Below are 23,563 nucleotides of genomic sequence, written 5' to 3'. Positions count from 1 at the left end.
TCTTGGTTCATAAATATGAACTATTTAAAATGGATTCAAATGAAACAATCACAAGCATGTTCACTAGGTTTACTGATATTGTCAATGGCCTAAAAAGCCTTGGCAAGAACTATACTAACAGTGAACTTGTCAGGAAAATCCTTCGGTGTCTACCAAGGTTGTGGGAAGCCAAGGTGACGGCGATCCAAGAAGCTAAAGACTTGAACAAGCTTCAACTTGAAGAGCTCCTTGGATCCCTGATGACGCATGAGCTTACCATGAAACAACACAACGAGGAAGAGTCCTCCCATAAGAAAAAGGTAATAGCTTTAAAATCTACTTCTTCTAACAAGGACCTGTCTTGCAGCAGCAGCAGTGAAGAGGAAGAAGATGAGGAAGATGGTGGTGAGGCACTTCTTGTGCGCAACTTCAAGAAGTTTATCAACCACAAGAAGACGTATCATCAAAGGAGAGGTCCCTCAAATTCCTACCGCAAAGACAAAGGTAAGGAAAGGGAAAATGAGGGGATTGGGTGTTACGAGTGCAAGAAGCCGGGACACATAAGAGCAGAGTGCCCCTTATTGAAGAAGGGGAGTAAGTACAAGAAGAAGAAGGCACTTGTCACCACCCTATCGGACTCCGACACATCATCTTCATCATCGGATGAAGAACAAGAAGAGAAGGCCAATTTCTGTTTCATGGCCAACGAAAATGAGGTAGTTTCCGATACTCATTTTGATTTTACATTTGATGAACTTTATGATGCGTTCAATGAATTAATGATTGAGTATAAGAATATAAATGTTAAAAACAGAGAACTAAAAGTAACTAACCAAAGTTATATTCATAAGCATGATTCATTAATTAAGGATAAAGATAATCTCACCAAAGAAAATCTAGAACTTAAGACAAGCAACCAACTCCTAATTAAGAAGACTAACACCTTAACGAAAGATATTGAGAAACTAACAAAGGAATTTTCAGATCTCAAAAACCATAAACAAGTCTTAAACAAGGATCTAACTAAAGAGTTAAATGATCTAAAAACCGAAAATCAGACATTAACTAAAGAACTAAACAAATACAAACCCTTAGTTGAAAAATTCACATATAGTTCTGAAAAGTTAAACATGATACTTAATAATCAACGAGCCGTATTTAATAAAGCGGGTTTAGGGTATAAACCAAGGAATAAGCAAAAACTTCTTAGTAACTTCTTTGTTAAAGCTGGAAAAACTAAAATTAAGAAAATAACTTGCTTTTGTTGTGGAATAGTAGGACATAAAGCAAATGCATGTAATTTTAGAAAAAGTAAAACTAAAAGAAAAAATAAAAGGGTATGGGTTCCAAAAGGAACCAACTTGACTAACCATGAAGGACCCAAGAAAACTTGGGTACCTAAGATGACATGATTTGCTTGTGTAGGAGTGTCTTGCAGCCAAGGTCAACAAAAACTGCTGGTATTTGGATAGTGGCTGTTCAAGGCACATGACGGGTGATAAAGATCAATTTTTCACCCTTGAAGCTAAGAAGGGAGGTGCTGTGACTTTTGGAGACAACAAGAGCTCCCCTCCCCTTGAAACGCAAAGGTCAAGGTCACATCATTGGTATTGGTAAAGTTCAAATCACCCCTTCTACCTTTATAGATAATGTTAGATATGTTGATGGTCTTAAGCATAACTTGTTAAGCATTAGTCAATTATGTGATAAAGGATATGATGTTATGTTTAAACCATCACTATGTATTATAACAAATCCTAATGATAATAGTTTAGTTTTTAAAGGGATGAGACGTGGAAATGTATATGTGGTAGATCTAGAAGACCTTACAAAATATAACCAATGTTTAGTTGTTAATGAAACTAAAGAAAATGATGCTAGTCGGTTATGGCACCGTAAGTTAGGTCATGCAAGCATGGACACAATAACTAAACTAGTTAAAAGAGACTCCGTGATAGGTTTGCCAAAATTAAAATTTGAAAAGAACAAAATATGTGAAGCATGTCAATTTGGCAAACAATCTAGAAACTCTTTTAAATCCATAAAATGTGTCTCTACTTCTAGGCCTCTAGAATTACTACACATGGACCTATTTGGTCCAACTAGAACAACAAGCCTAGGTGGAAATAAATATGGTCTAGTTATAGTAGATGATTACTCTAGGTACACATGGGTCATGTTTCTAGCGCATAAGGATCAAGCATTTTCTATGTTTAAGAAGTTCCATAAGGAAGTAACAAATGCTAGAGAGTCCTCAGTTATAGCTATTAGAAGTGACCATGGTACCGAATTCGAAAATCAATTATTTGATGAATTTTGTAGTAAAAAGGGGATAACCCATAATTTCTCAGCACCAAGGACACCACAACAAAATGGAGTTGTGGAAAGGAAAAATAGAACCCTAGAGGAAATGGCTAGAACGATGTTATGTGAAAGTAACCTCCCTAAGTACTTTTGGGGAGAAGCCATTAATACTTCTTGCCATGTATTAAATAGAGTTCTATTAAGACCCATCATAAAGAAAACACCATATGAACTGTGGAAAAACAGAAAACCAAAGGTTAACTATTTTCATGTTTTCGGATGTAGGTGTTTTGTACATAATAATGGAAAAGATAATCTAGGGAAATTTGATCCAAAATCTGATGAAGGAATATTCCTAGGTTATTCTACAACTAGTAAAGCCTATAGAATCCTTAATAAAAGAACCCTAGTTATAGAAGAATCTATACATGTTGTTTTTGATGACTCTAGTGACATCTCATCTAGTAAGAAGGTTAATTTTGATGATGATATTGAAATACTTGAAGAAAAGATAGATGAGATGGGATTACAAGATGATAATCAAAAGTTGATTGAAGGAGAATCATCAAACCAAGAGCCTATAGTGGATCATGGGCTAACTAAAGCTTGGAGGTATGCTCATGGGCATCCTAAGGAACTAATTCTAGATGATCCATCCCAACCCGTTAGGACTAGAGCATCCCTTAGAAATTTGAATAACCATCTAGCTTTTGTTTCACACTTTGAGCCCAAACATATAGAAGAAGCCGAAAATGATGTAAATTGGATAAATGCAATGCAAGAAGAACTAAACCAATTTACTAGAAACAAAGTGTGGGATCTAGTAGAAAGACCTTCTGAATATCCAATTATAGGTACAAAATGGATATATAAAAATAAGCTAGATGAAAATGGAATTGTTATAAGGAATAAGGCTAGACTAGTAGCAAAGGGTTATAATCAAGAAGAAGGTATAGACTTTGATGAAACCTTTGCTCCCGTAGCTAGACTTGAGGCTATTAGACTATTATTAGCATATGCATGCTCTAAGGACTTCAAGCTATATCAAATGGATGTAAAAAGTGCTTTTCTAAATGGGTTTATTAATGAGGAGGTATATGTGGAACAACCTCCTGGTTTTGAAAATCATCAATACCCCAATCATGTGTATAAACTGAACAAAGCACTTTATGGTCTAAAACAAGCACCTAGAGCATGGTATGAGAGACTTAGTAAATTTCTATTAGAACATGAATTCTCTAGGGGAAATGTAGATACAACATTATTTCTGAAAAAGAAAAATAAGGATATGTTATTAGTACAGATTTATGTTGATGATATCATTTTCGGTGCTACTAACAATCGCCTCTGCGAGGAATTTGCTGATTTGATGCAGAGTGAGTTTGAGATGAGCATGATGGGAGAGCTGAACTACTTCCTCGGGCTTCAAATCAAACAATCTGAAGGAGGCATCTTCATCAATCAAGCCAAATATATCAAGGAGATGCTCAAGAAGTTCGATATGGAGGGAAACAAGTCAATCAGCACCCCCATGAGCTCATCATGTAAGTTAGACCAAGATGAATCAGGTAAATCTGTAGATCAAAAACTTTATAGAGGTATGATAGGTTCTTTACTGTATCTTACTGCAAGTAGGCCTGATATTATGTTTAGTGTGTGCATGTGTGCTAGATATCAGGCTAATCCTAAAGAATCACACCTAGCTGCAGTTAAGAGAATCTTTAAATACTTAATAGGAACTAAGAACATACGGCTGTGGTACTCTAAAGAATCTAGCCTAAACTTAATAGGGTACACAGATTCAGACTTCGCTGGATGTAAGCTTGATAGAAAAAGTACCAGCGGGTCTTGTCAATTTCTAGGAGAAAACCTAATCTCATGGTTTAGCAAGAAACAAAACTCGGTTGCATTATCCACTGCAGAAGCTGAATATGTTGCAGCCGGGAGTTGTTGTGCTCAAATCTTGTGGATTAAACAACAATTAGAAGATTATGGCATTAAACAAGATAAAATCCCCATTAATTGTGATAATACAAGTGCCATAAACCTAACTAAAAATCCAATTCAACACTCAAGAACTAAACACATTGAGATAAGACATCACTTCATAAGAGATCATGTATTGAATGGTGATGTGACTCTCCAATTTGTTTGTACTGATAATCAATTAGCAGATATTTTCACAAAACCCCTAAGTGAAGAGAGGTTCAGTGTACTTAGGAGGGGATTAGGAGTGATTGACCCATCCTAGTGGGAGTTTCCACTAGATTAATTGATTTTGATGGTTAAAATGAGGTTAAAATAGAGTTTCTATTCAATGATCATCAAATCAGATCCCAACTAGGTGATTTTCCCTCATTTGGCACGGTTATAGCATGATTTTTAAGTGCGTGCCAAGGTTAGAGACGACTCGAGTAAGTTTCAGAGCCGGCTCCTAAGGGGGAGTCGACTCGCGCATTTGGGGGAGTCGACTCGCAAAGTTGGCAGCTGAGGGGGAGTCGACTCGCACATTGTCGGGAGTCGACTCGAAGTCTACAGGCGCATAAGGAGAGTCGACTCGCGCATTTTCTGGAGTCGACTCGAGGTCGAGTCGACTCGTGACTCAGGGGAGTCGACTCGCAGTCGGGATCCGACTTTTTAACCCTAGGTTTGTCGTTTCGCAAACACTTTTTCTCAAGCCGCCACTGTTCACAAAGCCCTAGAGCCGACTCCTAGGTCATCCTCGATCGTCTCCAAGCCCTTTTCCCGTCGATTCTTCGCCGGACATTGAGTTTCCGTCCGTTCCTAGGTCTTTTCAGGTCAGTCCCGAGCTTCCTCTATCGATCCTTCTTCGTTCTCTAGGTTTTCATCTCGTTTAGGTCAAGATGCCTCGCAAGGGAGTTGTTAGAAAGAGGTCCCGTCCCGTGGCCGGTCCCGAGCGGCGCTCCAAGGCGCGGCACGATCCCGCGAGGCAACCTCCTCCGGATCGTTCCCCGCCTAGGGTGGTTCATGTTAGGCCGTTGGCCGGGAAGGCCGTCACCTCCGGGAGGTATGTCACTTTCGACTATCTCTCCCGGGAAGGATTCACCATAGGCGATAGGCTTAGAGCCCAGGGTCTAGAGTACTTCCTCACCTTGGACCTTCCCACCTATCCTGGCCTAGTTCAAGAGTTCTACAGTACCGTCCATCGGGGAGATGGAGGTATTGAGGGCACGGTATTAGGTGTCCCATTGCGTGTCACAGAGGACCTCATTGCCCATATCCTCCACCTTCCATTAGTAGGGGTGGCTCCTGCACATCCTGAGGATAGATTTGAGGCCCTTACGATCGTCTTAGGGCATCCACCTCAGTCTCCCCTAGATGAGGTATCTGCTAGCTCACTTCCTATTGAAGTGAGAATCCTTTTGAGCATTTTGTCCAGGTCCATCTTCCCTAAGACAGGGAGATTTGATTTTGTGAATGAGAGGGACCTAGCTATTATGTCTTACATTCTTCAGGACACCCCGGTCAACTTCCCCAAGCTCATTTATAGGTATATGTGTGAGCCCCTGGATAGACCTAGGCTCTCCCTCCCATACGGAATGTTATTCACTCTTCTCTTTAGGCAGTACGAAATTTCCATTCCTGAGAAGGAACCCTCTCGTGCCTTGCGATGGACTGATCGCTTGGGTACGGGGACCATGCACAGGATGGGATTTCGGAAGAGAGAAGGGATCTGGGTTAGGAAGTCCACTCTCACCGCTCAGACCACCAGACCATCACCCAGTCCTGAGCCAGATTCTGACTACCCAGAGTCCCCAGACCATCCAGACCTTCCATCCACTCCTCCTGCTCCTACCACCTCTGCCGGACCTTCCTCCTCAGCTCCACCATCTATGGAGGTCCGTATTGATCCAGAGCAGCTCCGGGAGCTGCGGCAGGAGATCGTCCGAGATTTGAGGGACGAGCTGCTCCGGGAGCTCCGAGGTTCCGTGCCAGCTCCCACTCCTGCACCCACTCCATCCTCAGCACTGGTCCCATCCTTGACAGCCGTGACAGACATGACGGCTGAGGTGCGGCAGGAGATCTACAACATTAGGACCCTGGTGCAGGCCCAGTTCCACAGCATGAGCGAGGTCACGAGCACCACGAGGAGGATGCGGGATGACATCCGCCGTGACATGCACACCACCACCGAGGGGGCCGAGCGCTTGTCGAATGTGCTCATCGACAAGCTGGACGCACTTCAGACCTCGGTGACTGGGCTTCAGACGTCGGTGACTGAGCTCTCCACTACACATAGCAGAGCCACCACGTCTATTATCACGCAGCTGGGCCATGTTACAGAGGCAGTCGCCCTCCTCATGGAGCAGAGCCGATTGAGAGGAGGAGTCACATCCTCGAGAGGAGGAGCTACATCCTCCAGAGGAGGAGATGTATCCTCGAGAGGGGGAGCTACATCCTCCAGAGGAGGAGATGTATCCTCGAGAGGGGGAGGCACATCCTCGAGGAGGTCATAGATGATTTTGAGTTGTGTTTTGTCTTCTTTTGTATTGTTCTTGCTTTACCTATTGTATGCTCAAATGTATTCACCTTCATATCAATACAATGAGTAGACATCTTATCTTCATTTCTGTGCCATTTGATGATTGACTGTGCCATTTGTGCCATTGATTGTGTGTGATTACCTCCTTTTTGGTATGATGACAAAAAGGGGGAGAAATGTGTAAAATATGTAAAAGGGGAGAAATATTAAAAAATATGTAAAAGAAATCAATGGAAATAAATAAAATGATAAACTCTTAAAAACACACATAAATTTGTTCTAAGTGGATTCGGTACCTCGAGGCTCATTATCTCTCTTTTGGGGCTCCTAATGGAGTAATCTCCAGAATCTATTCAAGGGATATTCGGAGATTAGCTGAATCCTACTCAAGAACAAATTGACAGATTTTCCCTCTAAAAACAAAAATTTTAGTTCAAAAATTTCAAAGCATTAAAAGGAAATTTTAGAAAATCAAAACATAGTTGAATGCATATGTTGAGGGGGAGAATCTGAATTTTAATCAAGCTAAATCATTAATGTCATATAAGCCAAACAATTGATTGCAGAATATGAAGGCTTATATAATTCCAAATGAAAGAGGGAACTTTAACTCCGAAATTTAATGTTTCACTCCTTTCAAACTTGGATAAATTAAATTATCAAGACATTTGAATTCATTTATGGAGTTTATTTCATTATTTACTGAGCAACTCATTTTACATATACTCAAAATTTTGTCATCATCAAAAAGGGGGAGATTGTGGAGTGATCGATTAAAACCCCGTTTGATTTTGATGAGCTCAAAGCATTTGAGTATATCTTGTGATTACTAATGAATTCAATTGAGTGTTTCAGTGAAAATCCTATCCAAGTGTCTCTAGACTTGGTTCATAGCATTTTGGATAAGTTAAGAAGTCTGCATGAACCAATGTCTGAGATACGAGTCGACTCCCGAGTTTCACGAGTCGACTCCAAGCGTATCAAGGTCACTGGCACGAGCTCGAGTCGACTCCTGATCAGTACGAGTCGACTCCGACTGAAAACAGACAGAAGGACAGAAGAGCAGTTTTTCAGGTCTGAGATTCGAGTCGACTCCAGTGGAATGCGAGTCGACTCCCAGCGGTACACACAGAAAAAGTCAGAGAGCGTTTTATGGACTCTGAGATTCGAGTCGACTCCAGTGGAACGCGAGTCGACTCCCAGCGGTACACAAAGAAAAAGTCAGAGAGCGTTTTATGGACTCTGAGATTCGAGTCGACTCCCGCAGTACGCGAGTCGACTCCGAGACTGTGCGACCATCGACAGACAGAAGACCATGTTACTGCCTCTGAGATTCGAGTCGACTCCCAGACAGCTCGAGTCGACTCCAAGACAAGCTTCACGTCAAAAGGCAGAAGACCAACTTTCGGAAACTGAGAGCCGAGTCGACTCCAAGGAAGTTCGAGTCGACTCCAAGACTGGATGAGCCAAAAGACAGAGAATCGGGAGTTCGGGCTCTGAGATTCGAGTCGACTCCCAGGACAGTCGAGTCGACTCGAGTGGACAAAATTCAAATTTGGATCCACGGACTACAGAGGATGAGCCGACTCCAAAATTGCCAGGTCAGCGCCAGAAGTTGGCGAGTCGACTCCGGGTCAAGACGAGTCGACTCCCAGTCAAGACGGCAACTTTAATTCAAACTGGGAACAGTTGCCGAGTCGACTCCGGAAAAGCTCGAGTCGACTCCTGCTACAGCCGAGTCGACTCCTGATCGCGCGAGTCGACTCCAACCCACCAACGGTCACATTGTCAGGCTGCGCAGAGTGTGCAGAACGGCCAGAAAAAGCAGAGTAACGGCTAGTTTCCGTGGGGGTTGACTTAAATAGCCACAGAAGACTGTAGCAAGGTAGAGAACACATATTCCACTCCTAGCATTCAAGTCTTCAAGCTCTCTAAGTGCTCTTCAACAAGAAAAGGGAAGATCTGCATTTACTGCTCCACCAACATCTTCCCAGCATTCAAAGCTTCCTCCTCCTGCTTTCAAGTCGATCACTCTTTCAAGAGGAGACCGGAGTTCCAGAAGCCACACCTCTTCACCATCTTAAAAGCGTTTGAGGGCTTCTAACTTCTTTACGATTATATTGTTTTAAATCTGCTTTTTGAGAAGCTATTTTTTGTTTTCTTCTATCTCGTGTATTTACTTGATTCAATCGGGGGATTGAATCAAGGGGATTAAGGTTGGTTGGTGAGCCGGTTTAAAACCAACGAGTGTAAGGGTTTGATTGTGAGCCCGGGAAAACAATCGGGGTTGGTTCTAGTCGGTGAGCCTGGGAAAACCGACCGAGTTCGTTGTGAGCTCGTAAAACAACAAGTTCGGTTGTGAGCTTGCAAAACAACCGGCTGTAATCCAAGGGGGTTATAGTGAAATTCCCAAGTGAGACTTGGGGAGTGGACGTAGGAGCAAGGGTTAGCTCCGAACCACTATAAAACTTTGTGTTTGTAGTGCATTGTCTCTCATCTTCTTCCCCACACATTACTCACAGCACTTAGCTTTAATTAAATAACTGGCTATAGTATTTCGTTAATCATCCACAAAGTTTTAATTAGCTAAGTTAATTTAAAAACCCAATTCACCCCCCCTCTTGGGTTGTCTATCTGGGCAACACACATGCACTGTGCCACATGTCCAGGATGCAGGCCCCACAAGTTGGATGGATAAGCTCAAAGCCAATCCAAGGTATGAGGTGTTCTGTAAAGAGTACAAATCTAATTTGAACTCTACCACAGGGCTAGGATGCATCCAGTATGCAGTCCTCACACGCATCACGAGGTGTGGGTCCCACTCAAGCAAGATGTGGGGCCCACAAAGACATAAGGTGGGACCTACGCAAAGGGCAAAAGGGGAAAAGAAGATGGTCCCAACCTTATATAAAGGAAAAAGGGTTCTAATCAACCTTTTAGCTAGTCAAATCTGATTTGACTCAAACCCAAGGGAATTGAACACCGAATCACATTCAATGTCAATTGTGGTTTGACCTAACTTCCTCCACTCAGTCTAATTGAGTCTAATTGGTGATCCAATCACCAATTGGTCTCTCCAATATGAGCAACAATTTGCTCAAGGTATAACGGTTAATCACATTTGAGGATCCTAATGTGATTTTGATGTTTACAAAGCCATTGAGGTCAAATGGAAATACTAATGCTTTCAATTCAATTGATCTAATACATAAGTAAGTAAGGAAGAAAGACTTAATACATCCTTCATACGCTTTGCTTGATATATTTAAAAGAACTTTCAAGAACACTTCTAAAACAAATTATATTGGAAGAACTTGAGGAAAGAACTAATTTAGAGTTTAATATATCTTAGAGTCAAGTTCTTTTGATTGAAGCTTAACTCTGTCATTTACATGCTTAATGAGCTTAAACTTTAATGTGCCAAGCATCCTAAGGAGAAAGAAATGATTTGCAATGTTGTTACTTCTTTTATATGTTTAATGTGCAAATCTAACCTAAAGACGCAGAAAAACAGGATTAGAGTCGATCCCATAAGAGATGGAGACGATCCTGGCACAATTTGGCATACTTTGGCACATTCTGGCACAAATGGCACAGATCTCGGATCGACCCCAGAAAAGCTCGGGCCGACCCCAGCTTCAGCCACTGCAAAAATAGCTTTCTGGAATTGACTGAGAGGGCCGACCCCAGAAAAGCTTGAGCCGACCCCAGCCTGATGAACAGTAATTTGAGCCGACCCCAGCCTGATGAACAGTAACTTGAGCCGACCCCAGATTTGCTCGGATCGACCCCAGCACGGCTGACAGCATAACGACTAGTTCTGCAGAAGTACTTTTTGTTAAAAGTATGCCCCTAGAAGCCAATCTGGCTGACACATTATTAATTCTGGGACATAATTTTGTGCTTGACTATATTATTATTGATTAATAAATGGGCATTCTTTTCATTCATATTGTCTATGTGTCTATGAATTATCCAAGGAATTAATAAGATGATGATACATATTCTCAAGAGTTGAGAATTTGACCCATGTATCATTGGTGATTAATTTCTAAATGCTTCTGATTAATGGATCATCATGAGGACGGTGATCGATCCGATGAGATCAGTGCACAGATCACTTTCCTTATGGATGGACGAGACTCGAGTCCACAGTGTAGGGACACTGAAGTGATAGTGCAGGTGCTTGTTAAAGAACAAGGGTACCGAGCGTGACCAAGACAAGAAATCACTTGGATGTCTATCCACTCGTCAGTGACTTGCTTGATGTTGCAGTAGTATGACTAGTCCTTTGACCTGCAGTGCTTCGGCTATTCACAGTGAGGTTATTGCAGTTTGACTGCACGTATACATGGTCTCCAGCCATATGGGTCCTTGTAGTGTAGATTGGCTGTAGTAGGTTTACTGTAGGAGTAGGGTATGCACCTACAAGGAATCTATCGACCTAGGTAGATAAGAAGTGATCCTATGTGATTTATAAGACTGAGTTCATAAGACCTCGGCCGGGGCAGTACGTACAGTGGAGAAAGAGTTTCCACTCTCGAACTTAAGTCGAATAAATCTAGACATATGACAGACGACGAGGTTTGACGAGTTATCCATGACCTCCGTTCTGTAGGGATCCACGATAGAAGGACTGTATCATACGATAACTGCACCTAGAGGTTCATCATTCCATTCTGCTGGGTTGCCACTACATGCTGCTAGGTCACTGGTGGATGGTGAGACTCACAGGGACTATCTTGATGATCGATGATCCTTGGTGAATTGAGTTGGAATTGTTCCAACCCATTGAAAGAAGTTTTCAATGATATTGTGATAGAGATCGCAATATATCTCACTACCAGACAGAATAATACCCATGGGGTCACACAGATTGGAGGTATTGACCGATCCGATGGTTGAATTATGATTTCGAATCACAAATAATTTATAATTATCAATTTGATTGATAATTGATGTTACCCACTAAGAGTTAGTGAGTTGAAGAAGGAATAATTGCAATTGGATTGCAATTTAATTAAATTAATTGGATTTAATTAATTGGGCTTGATCATATTAGACTAGAGTCCTACTTGGAGTAGGATTTCTAGAGTCCTAATTAGATTAGGACTTCAAATTAAAATAGAGTCCTACCTAGAGTAGGATTTCTAAAGTCCTAATTGGATTAGGACTAAAATTGAATAAGTCCTAATTGGAATAGGATTTTTTAAGTCCTAATTAATTTTAATCCAATTAATTAAAAGACTCCTAATTGGATTAGGATTGAAGAGTTCAATTGAGTCATGGTTCAATTGAATCCTAATTAGATTAAGATTTGAAGGGAAAAAGGAAATGGGTGCACTCAATCCTCTTTGGAAGAGGATTAGATCCACCTTGTACATGGCCCCACCCCCCACTTAATTGGATTAAGTGGGCATGTGTGAAATAGGGAGAAGAGGGAGGGGCTACGCCCCTCCTTTTGGCTGAATATGTGAAGAAAAGAGGAGGGGCGTACGCCCCTCCTCTTTTCTTAGAGATAAGGATGGGAGCTCCTAAATTTTAGGAGCTCCACATGCCGTATATAAGTGTTTCCCAAGATGACAACCCAAGAGGGGGGGGGGGGTGAATTGGGTTTTTCTAAATTTTTGGTGCTTTAAAGGTTTTCTTAGTTAAGTGCGGTGGATGCTTTCTTAAATTATTTGAATGAATTAAACTAGAGCAAAGATGAAAGAAAATGCAAGAATAAACATAAGAATAAGCACAACACAAACACAACGATATATAGTGGTTCGGTGCACCCCAAGGCACCTACGTCCACTCCCCAAGCGTTCCCTTGGAAATTTTACTATAATCCCTCGGGTTACAGTAGGATTGTTTTCCGGGCTCACAATCTAAAACCTTTACAATTAGTTTTTCGGGATCACCAATAAACCTAACTGTTGATTTTACGGGCTTACCAACAACCTACGTTGGTTTTACGGGTTGACCAGCAACCTACGTTGGTTTTACGGGCTTACCAACAACCTACGTTGGTTTTGCGGGCTTACCAACAACCTACGTTGGTTTTACGGGCTTACCAACAACCTACATTGGTTTTACGGGCTTACCAACAACCTACAATGTTGGTTTTACGGGCTTACCAATAAACCTTACAATAAGAATAAAGAACAAGGAACTAAAGCTCCTAAATGAGCAAATAAAACAATTATGAGCTACTAAGAAGAGTTTAGAATATAGTTATCGCTTTAATAAGGCTCTTCTCTTCTTTGTCAAGATTGCTTCACTCTTCAAGGGTTGGTGGAGCTTTTAATGTCTCTTGGAATCTGCTCAACCACTTTCTTTTGGCTCTTTGAATGAAGTAATTGAATGAAGCTTGCCTTGCTAGGGTTTTCTCTTGAATGCACTTGATGTCTTTTCAAAAGCTTACTTCTTCTGATGAATACATCCTCTTAAATACTTCTCCGACCTCCAAATAGACCTTCTTGACCGTTGGATTGAAGAAACTAGCCGTTTATAGCCGTTAGGAGTCCAAAAAGCACTTCAGCACAACTAGCCGTTATGCTTCTGCCCGTGCTTGGGTCGACCCAAACTTTTCTGGGGTCGACTCAAACCACTGTTCATCGGACTTGAGGTTGACTCAACTTTCACTGGGGTCGACCCAACTTTCACTGGGGTCGACCCTCTCAGGAAACACAGAACCTTATATTTCACCCGTTTTTCACTTGGGTCAACTCAACTCTTTTTGAGTCGACTCAAGGTTGGGTCGACTCAAGGTTGGGTCGACTCAAGGTGGGGTCGACTTAAGTTCCATTGGGGTCGACCCTCTCAGGGATTCCAGAGACTTGTTTTCTTGAGGCTTGAAGATGGGGTCGACTCAACTTTCACTTGGGTCGACCCAAGTACTGTTCATCCGTGCCATTTTTGCAGAAGTATGCCCGATGGTTCCATGATGTGCCGGGGTCGACTCCACCAATCTTGGGATCGACTCTAATCATGATTCTCTGCATCTTAGGGTTAGACTTGCACATAAGATCAATAAAACATATTCTAAGTAAATTACGATGCATGGCACAGTAGAGTTTCATATCCTTAACAGTTGAAATTACCGACTTGCCCTTTTAGGTATTTTTAACATGAAACTTTGCCAAAATGGATTCTTAAGCTTTCTACCATTCTCTATTACAAATTTTATCTCGTTTATCAATTCTTGAGAGTGGTTTTGACCATATAGTCCTAATGTATCATGAGTGTATCAAGGGTGTGCCATTTATCAATGATGTATCGAGTTAATTTGCATTTCTAATTTGATATGGCCTCAATGGTTGTGTTAATCATCAAAATAACATTATAATCCTCAATCTTCCCCTTTTTGATGATTACAAAATATTGAGTGTAAGCAAATTGGCATTCATATGAAAAGTTAGATTTAACATTCATAAAGTACTTTTGGTTCAAGAGTTTCAAAGTAGTCTTATTTAGAGTTTGTATAAATGAACCAAGAACTCCCCCTATCCTATCCAAATGGATGCCAAATGAGTTTTAGCTTTGCTCCCCCTTACTCTTGTATTTCATTAAGACAAAATTTTCAAAAGTTTGCGTCAAAGCAAGAGTTTCAAGTCATGTATCGAGGCAAGAAAAATCTCTATGATTATGTGCCAGAATTTAGATTTTCTTTTTGTCACATGTATCGAGGCAAGAAAAATCTCTATAATTATGTGCCAGAATTTAGATTTTCTTTTTGTGACATGTCTCCCCCTTAAGTATATAATATATACCTTTTATATTTTCTCCCCTATACTGTTTTTCTTATAGAATTTGCTTCTAGTTTCTCCCTTATATTTTCTTCCCCTTTTTGTTATCATCAAAAAGAATGAATAACAATGAGATAGATAGCATTGTAATGACAATCACAAAGATCATAACTCAAGAGAAACATTGTCTATGCCAAAAGCACTATGTTTTAGAGAAGAAATACAAACTACCACAAAGAGCAAATATAAGTCAAAACAAATACAAAGTCTGGGAGATACTTTAAGAACATACTTCATGATAATGCTTTAGAGTTAATCAGCTTTAACATAATCAACATATTTCAATCTAAGCTGATTTATATTCAATTCAAAACATAAAGCATTATGAGCATATACTCAGATATTTCTTTTTCTTTTTGATAATATCAAAAAGATTGCAAAATAATGAAACATTAAGCACAAGGCAATATTTCATTCAATGTATGTCAAATTATTGCAAGCATATGAATCACGTAACTCAAGGCAATAATGTCAGGGCAAGATAATGAGTATAGATCAGAGCCAATTAAGGTAGTTTCAAAATTATGATGAGATTACATCAAATTTGATGATTTTAACATTCTTTTAAAGTTCTTTTACCTTTCGTTCAAAAAGAGTAAACCTGAAACAATTTCAGGGGTAACAGATATCATTAAAATCAAGGATGAAAAGTTTGGCTTTAAGAATGAGACATTTAGGATGTGAGCCAGAAGTGATCTCTAAATGTAGATTCCAAAGATAGTTTTCAAATCAAGTGTAGATGGAATCTTTTTCAAGTTATTTCAAGGAGTATCAAGAATAATATTCAAAGAAAGCACGAATGAAAATCCAACACCTCTTTTTTTTAATATATTAAGTATATAGCAACATGAGAGCAATCTAATTAATTTTCAGAGTATAGTATAAGAGCAGATAAAGATCAAAACTTATATACTCGAAAAACATAAGATTATGTTGAATCCTTAATTCTTAATGACTTCAAAGTTCTTTCATGATATAAAAGTACTGGGGCATAGATACCAAAACATGAATTTATGCAATGTAGGATACATAAAATTCAGGGCTTTGAAAGTTCTTTTAAAACTCTCTTAAAGACTTTCTTTTACTCCTTTAAAGATCATAGCATCAAAATCAATTAAAATGAATTGGCTCAGGATTGAAACACTAAAGTGCAAGCCAATAAGAGCTCATTAGTAGATTCCAAAGTAAATTTCCAATACTAAGACAAATGGAATCCTTTTCACTTAGTTTTCAAAACAAGTGATTTACCAATTAAGTACAGATGAAAATCCAACTTTCAAAAGATATTCAATGAAGCACAAAGTCTAATACCAAAATATGCTTAAATTGATATCAGTTTGAAACCAATTAGACATTAAAAGCGTGCTAAAAGTCCTTTGCCAAATTTACATAGAGTAATCTTTAATGATTTAGCTTTAAGAAATTCATGTCTCTTTCTTGTATGTAAGGCTCTTGATATCAATTCATGCTTTGTAAGTAAAACAGTTAAATTCAGAAATTAACAAGAATGATCATGAATCAAATATAAAACATTCAACGTATGCATCAAATGTAAGTGACTTTTGAATAAGATACAGTATGCAAAGATGTTGAATATCTAAAGCTCCCCCTCAAAAGTTGCATTCTTCTTTAAACATTCTTTTCTTTTATTGAATTTCAGATTTTAATGATAAGCGTGAATAAAACTAAAATTTAGTGATATCAAGAATGTAGAGTTTTTCAAAATATATAGCAATCACTCTATTTAAACTTTCAAGAACAAATTATGCTTCCTCTTAATTTTTGAGAATATTTACTGAAGTATTAATCAGAAAATAATTCTTTTGAAGCTCAAATTTCTTTCAAAAGTAATTATATTTTCTTTCCTTTAAAAATTATTTGAGTAAGATGAAATATTTCAAGCTTTAGGATCATTCACTCTCTTCTTAAAAATAGCTTTTTCTTTTAATAATAGAAGCAATTAACTATGCAAGAAAAATATATAGAAGATCATTCAAGTGTATATTTATAAATTTCAATTTCTTAGTCATAGTTTCTTAGCAATGTATACATGAAGCACAATAAATTTTTTTAATATCAAAATAAAATTTTATGTTTAGAAACATTTGTTCGCAATCAAGATTATTGAAAAATACATCATTTAGATCAATTTTAATAAACTTATAAGATAGAAAATGATATGTTTCATATGCATATCAGAGCAAACAATCAAAGCATCAAAATTAATTCTATTTTTCTTAAACCGTAGTTTTCATCTAGGAATCATATTGAGTTATTCCCCAAAATGATGCAATCATTGAAGCATATAATGAAAGTTACAAAAATGCAACGATAGAAGCATTTTTAAATTAAGTTTAAGCTTTTATACAAAATCAGATTCTGAATTTCATAAAAATTTTCGAGGAAGCTTTCAGGATTATAATTTGAGATATGCATCTTCTACATTGTAGCTCATCTTAAATTATTAAGATTGAAAACACATATTTCAAAAATATTAGAGCACATCCAGAATCTTTGTAATTCATATTGAATTTTGGTACAAATTGGAGGACATTATGTACTAATGTTAGGCAAGTTGAAAGATAAATTATAATCAATTCATTCTGCCTAATTTGCAAATTCAGATTATCCTTTTCTTTTATTTTCAGAAGATATTTATTAAAATAGAAGTATCCTTTTCTTCTCCTTTTTGTAAATATATTCAACTTTCAGATTTCAAAGGTGATCATGAACGACACATCTAAAATTTCTTTCAAAAATATTTTTAGAAAAATTCTTATGTAATTTTTCAAATATTCAAGCATTGGAACCGATTTAATAAAAAAAAAATTTTTTTGATCAAAAGAGTACAAGAGAAATCCAAAATATCATTGATGAGCATAGAATGCAAGTGAAAACAATTTTCATTAGGCTTTGGAATACAAGTTATTTCGAAGTCAAAACTTGTGTACAAAGTTAAAGCCTATTCAAATTATGAGTGTCATAAAAAGAAAAATAAATTTGCTATTGGTAGAAACATGTTTCAATCAAATTATTCAAGCATGGAGCATTTCAAACTAAATATTGAAAACATATAATTCAAAGTATGCAAAACATAACAAGCATGTCATGGATCAAAATCAATTCTTTTCAAATAAAATTTTTCCTATTTAAATATAATTTAGCACTGATTTTATCGTTAAGGTGTGTTTTCAAGTGATTGAAACTTCATTTGGTTTTTTTTTCACAACCTTCTTATATATTTTCATTTATTTATCATTCATTCCCCAAATTTTTTTAATTTCTTTCTTTAACCACTCAATAAATATTTTGATTATCTTCATTTGTTTTTCGGTTTTACTTTTCTATGCTCTATATTCTATTTGCTCCCTATCCGGTGGAGTTGGAAGGGGCACGAGGTACTACCACTAGCCTCCCTCTTGTGCCGTTCCTAATATACCCTACACTGAATAGTTGGGTCAAATAGTGCCGGGTACTACCACTAGCCTCCCCATTGGCACCATCCCTATGATGAGCAATGTAGAAAGGTTAAACTGTTCTCTTCAACAACAAGATATTCACTCCAAACTCTCCCTATTTAAATATAATTAATTACGAATTTTATCCCTTCCAAAAGAATGCTCACACAAGTCTCACAAATATGCTGAATATATTATGCTTACTCTGCTTTTTCTAAAGATTGGAGTATTTACTTAGCTTTTACTTCTCCCGAACAATGTTCATTTTCTTTTTCTTTATATCTCTCTCTTTTTGTTATTTTCAAGTAATTACATGAAAGAGCAGAAAAAAAAATTAATATAATATGCTGCATATAAATATATATCATGCAAACAGCATTTTCATTATGCCCAATGATTCATAGCTTATCACAAGTTATTTTGAATTAGAGATTTGAGGCATAAACTTGTGTATTTCATGGTTATGCATTATACAGGCAAAAGTAAACTTCAATTTAATCACACCATGAAACAATTATTATTAGCATGAGAATGAAGCATGATATCAAGATGATCAGCAATTAAAGGTTTAATCATGCTACCATATAATTTCAGACTATTGATTTTGCTCAACTAACTCACAAGAGAAGGGCTTAGATTACCAGTGCATTTAGCATTCTTCAAGCCAAATACCTTTTAGATTCTTTACACCCTTGGCTGAAGAAAATCTCTCTTTTTTGTTGTTTGCAAGGGAATGTTTATTGTATCTTTCATCGAGGTGTCCTTCAAGTTGAAATTTTTTGCTCATAAATCCTGTATCATTAGCAAAATCTTTTTCTTTTCTTGAAGGCAATTCATTAGGTTCTCTAGGATACAAAAACATTCATACAACATATTTCTTAACTAGATGACTCAACATGAGACATGACAATAATTGAATTTGAGTCACTTTACTCAAGAGATTGCCTAAATATAAGCAAGCACAAGTCACTTAAACTAAAGAGATAACTTCATTAAGTAAAATGGTTCAAGGACAAGCATGTGAGGCAATAGAAAGATTCATTAAAGTTAAATCAATTTTTTTGTTTTCAGAATCAATTTAACTTGAATTCTATTTGCTAAGATAATTATCAATAAAATATACAAGTTGAATTTTAATCAGATTATCTTAAATAGTTGTTTCTATCAAAATTCTGATTATGACTTAGCTTTCAACACAGATACTCTTGTTTCAGGAAGACAAGCAATCTTCTTTTAGAGCAAATAAGAAATATTTTTGACTTATAAGAGATAGTTCAAGAAAATTAATATTCATGCTTTAACAGATTTTTATGCTCAGATTAAACATGATGAGTTAAAATTAATCAGTGGAATTTGAGATCATTTTAGGAGAGGGTATTAATCATTCAATCAAGGATACAATGATTATGCTCAATGAAGTTTTAACATGAAGGCATGAAATCAGCATCAAACGTTTATACTAGAGAGGAAATTTAGATTTTGTAAACTTGAAGAAGCAGGTTATATATATATCCATTCATTGTTTTCTTATCATGATGCAAGCACTAGAAAATTTCATGCTAAAATCATTGAGATAAGATTTAACATATGAGGCATTTAAAAACTTTGATGCAGAGAGTATCGTAATTTCATAAAAAGATAATTTCGATACACGAAGTAGAATGTTAAACCTTATACTAGATTTAATGAATAAATTGAGACTTATCTTTAATTATGTGTCAACGCACCCATTTGTATGAAAGTTTCATTTGTTCCATGGGTAGCTTGGCACACCTACATCTACACCCTCATATTTTCATTTTGGGTACCCAAGCTTGCTTGGGTCCTTGAGAGTTAGTGCATATGGTTCCTCTTGGAACCCAAATCTGTTTAATAGTAATAACTTTACCATTTGATTTATTCGTATTAGAACCATAGGTAAAGTTTTTATGCCCAATCTTTTTATGTTTGAAATAAGTTATCTTATTTGATGGTTTGCTTGGCGAATTGATAACCTTTTTCTTTAGAAGTTTATTGTTGAGCAAAAGAATCCAGCCAAGTCTTGATTTATCAAAAACAGCATGTTGGCTTTCAAACATCGTTTTTAATCTTTCTGAACTTACAGTGAATTTGTTAATAAAAGATTTCAGTTGGTTAACTTCTTCACTTAAGTTTTGATTTTTTTTAATTAAATTCTGATTTTTCTGAATTAATTCTTCTGAAGTTAATCTTAAGCGTTCATTCTCAGAATTTAATTTGTCTTTCATTTCAGCGGAAGAATTTCTTTCTTCTGACATTTCCAGATTTAGCTTTTTAAGATTTTTATTTTTCGTAGCTAATTTTCTACATTCACCATACAAATCATGAAAAGCATTTAATAGTTCATCATAAGAGAATTCTTCTTGAAATTCATTAGGTGTAAAATCAGATTCAGATTTTACCTTATCTTCTTGTGCCATAAAGCATAAGTTAGTTACCTCTTGTAGTTCTTTGGAGCTAGTATCATCATTGTTGCTCCTAACTTTCATTTTCTTGCTTGACTCTTTCTTGGTCAAGGCTTTCTTGCTTTTTATCTCTTTCTTCCTTTCTTCTTGCTTCCTCTTCTTCTTTGTCTTTAGGTAGCTTTTGAATTTTTCAGTGTTTGGGTATGGATCCTTATTTTCATCACCGAATTCTTCATTTGTTGTTCTTTCTTCCTGATTGGGAGATTCAACATCTTTTTCTGCAGGCTCACTATTAGTATGTAATTGAAGCACATGTGAGCTAATCTGAATTTTGTCATAAATATTTTCTAAAGTATCCCAGATCTTCTTAGTAGATAAGCATGCAGAGATTTTATTAAATTCAGTTTCATGGATAGCACATATAGTATGTTCATAGCATTAGCATTCAATTGTGCTAAGTCTTTTTCATTAATAGTGTGAGAGAGTGAGTGAAGGCCATTTGTTATGACATTCCATAACTTATAGTTTTGTGATTGAACAAGGATTTTCATTCTAGCTTTCCATTGGATATAGTTATTTTCATCAAACAGTGGAGGTCTGTTTATGGAAAGTCCCTCGGTAAATAACACATTATGTGGGGTTGCCATGATCTTTGGCTCTAGTCAGTTAAGACTATAAATGACAAGAGAGCACCTGCTCTGATACCACTTGTTGCCCAAGGTGACAACCCAGGAGGGGGGGGGGTGAATTGGGTTTTTCTAAATTTTTGGTATTTTAAAGGTTTTCTTAGTTAAGTGCGGTGGATGCTTTCTTAAATTATTTGAATGAATTAAACTAGAGCAAAGATGAAAGAAAATGCAAGAATAAATATAAGAATAAGCACAACACAAACACAATGATATATAGTGGTTCGGTGCACCCCAAGGCACCTACGTCCACTCCCCAAGCGTTCTCTTGGAAATTTTACTATAATCCCTCGGGTTACAATAGGATTGTTTTCCGGGCTCACAATCTAAAACCTTTACAATTGGTTTTTCGGGATCACCAATAAACCTAACTGTTGATTTTACGGGCTTACCAACAACCTACGTTGGTTTTACGGGTTGACCAGCAACCTACGTTGGTTTTAAGGGCTTACCAACAACCTACGTTGGTTTTGCGGGCTTACCAACAACCTACGTTGGTTTTGCGGGCTTACCAACAACCTACGTTGGTTTTACGGGCTTACCAACAACCTACAATGTTGGTTTTACGGGCTTACCAATAAACCTTACAATAAGAATAAAGAACAAGGAACTAAAGCTCCTAAATGAGCAAATAAAACAATTATGAGCTACTAAGAAGAGTTTAGAATATAGTTATCGCTTTAATAAGGCTCTTCTCTTCTTTGTCAAGATTGCTTCACTCTTCAAGGGTTGGTGGAGCTCTTAATGTCTCTTGGAATCTGCTTAACCACTTTCTTTTGGCTCTTTGAATGAAGCAATTAAATGAAGCTTGCCTTGCTAGGATTTTCTCTTGAATGCACTTGATGTCTTTTCAAAAGCTAACTTCCTCTGATGAATACCCCCTCTTAAATACTTCTCCAACCTTCAAATAGACCTTCTTGACCGTTGGATTGAAGAAACTAGCCGTTTATAGCCGTTAGGAGTCCAAAAAGTACTTCTGCACAACTAGCCGTTATGCTTCTGCCCGTGCTTGGGTCGACCCAAACTTTTCTGGGGTCCACTCAAACCACTCTTCATCAGACTTGGGGTCGACTCAACTTTCACTGGGGTCGACCCAACTTTTACTGGGGTCGACCCTCTAAAGAAACACAGAACCTAATATTTCACGCGTTTTTCATTTGGGTCGACTCAACTCTTTTTGGGTCGACTCAAGGTTGGGTCGACTCAAGGTGGGGTCGACTCAAGTTCCATTGGGGTCGACCCTCTCAGGGATTCCAGAGACTTGTTTTCTTGAGGCTTGAAGATGGGGTCGACTCAACTTTCACTTGGGTCGACCCAAGTATTGTTCATCCGTGCCATTTTTGCAGAAGTGTATCCGATGGTTCCATGATGTGCCGGGGTCGACTCCACCAATCTTGGGGTCGACTCTAATCATGATTCTCTGCATCTTAGGGTTAGACTTGCACATAAGATCAATAAAATATATTTCAAGTAAATTACGATGCATGGCACAGTAGAGTTTCATACCCTTAATAGTAGAAATTACCGACTTGCCCTTTTAGGTATTTTTAACGTGAAACTTTGCCAAAATGGATTCTTAAGCTTTCTACCATTCTCTATTACAAATTTTATCTCGTTTATCAATTCTTGAGAGTGGTTTTGACCATATAGTCCTAATGTATCATGAGTGTATCAAGGGTGTGCCATTTATCAATGATGTATCGAGTTAATTTGCATTTCTAATTTGATATGGCCTCAATGGTTGTGTTAATCATCAAAATAACATTATCATCCTCAATAAGAGAGAGAAAGGGGGCAGCACCCTAATTTTTCCTCCCCCTCTCTTTTCAGCCGTGAAGGACCATCTCCTTTCTTGGATTTTCAGCCATGATGGCCCTCCCTTCCCTTGGGTATTCAGCCGGCAAACAAACAAATAAAAAAGGAAAACAAGGGGCGGCCCACATGATGGATCTCTCTTCTCCTTTTTGTGTCGTGAGAGAGCCTACCCCTCTGTTGGTTTTTGTGCCATGGTAGAGCCTCTTTCTCTTGGGTTTCAGCCACCAGCAAACAAAGAAAAAGAAGGAGGCATGTAGCCCTTCCTCCCTCTCTTCTTTGGTTCCAAAAGAAAAGAAAAAGGAAAAGGCTGCAAAGGGGTTTTGCCTTCTTCCTTTTGATCCATCCTTCTTCCTCCTCTCTAAGGCAATCAAGAGTTGATTCAAAAGAGAGGATTTCAGCCATCAAAACGTATCTCTGCAAGGGAGCTAGCACCCCGGGGAGATTAGTGAGTTTGGATTGGTTCTCTGCCTCGTGTGGATACCCGTAGAGGCCGGACGCGTGTGCGGCTTCAACCGAACCTTCCAACAAATACCACGATCATCAGATTGCGATGAATATCTACCCGCACAAGCTGAAGATCTGATCTTTCTAATCATGTAAA

The sequence above is a fragment of the Phoenix dactylifera genome, chromosome 3, assembly GCF_051530095.1.
Source record: "Phoenix dactylifera cultivar Ajwa chromosome 3, Ajwa_hap1_PhDact_Kaust_v1.1, whole genome shotgun sequence".
In the NCBI taxonomy this organism is placed as follows: Eukaryota; Viridiplantae; Streptophyta; class Magnoliopsida; order Arecales; family Arecaceae; genus Phoenix; species Phoenix dactylifera.
The sequence above is the reverse complement of the archived record's forward strand: the minus strand, read 5'-3'. Positions refer to the sequence as shown.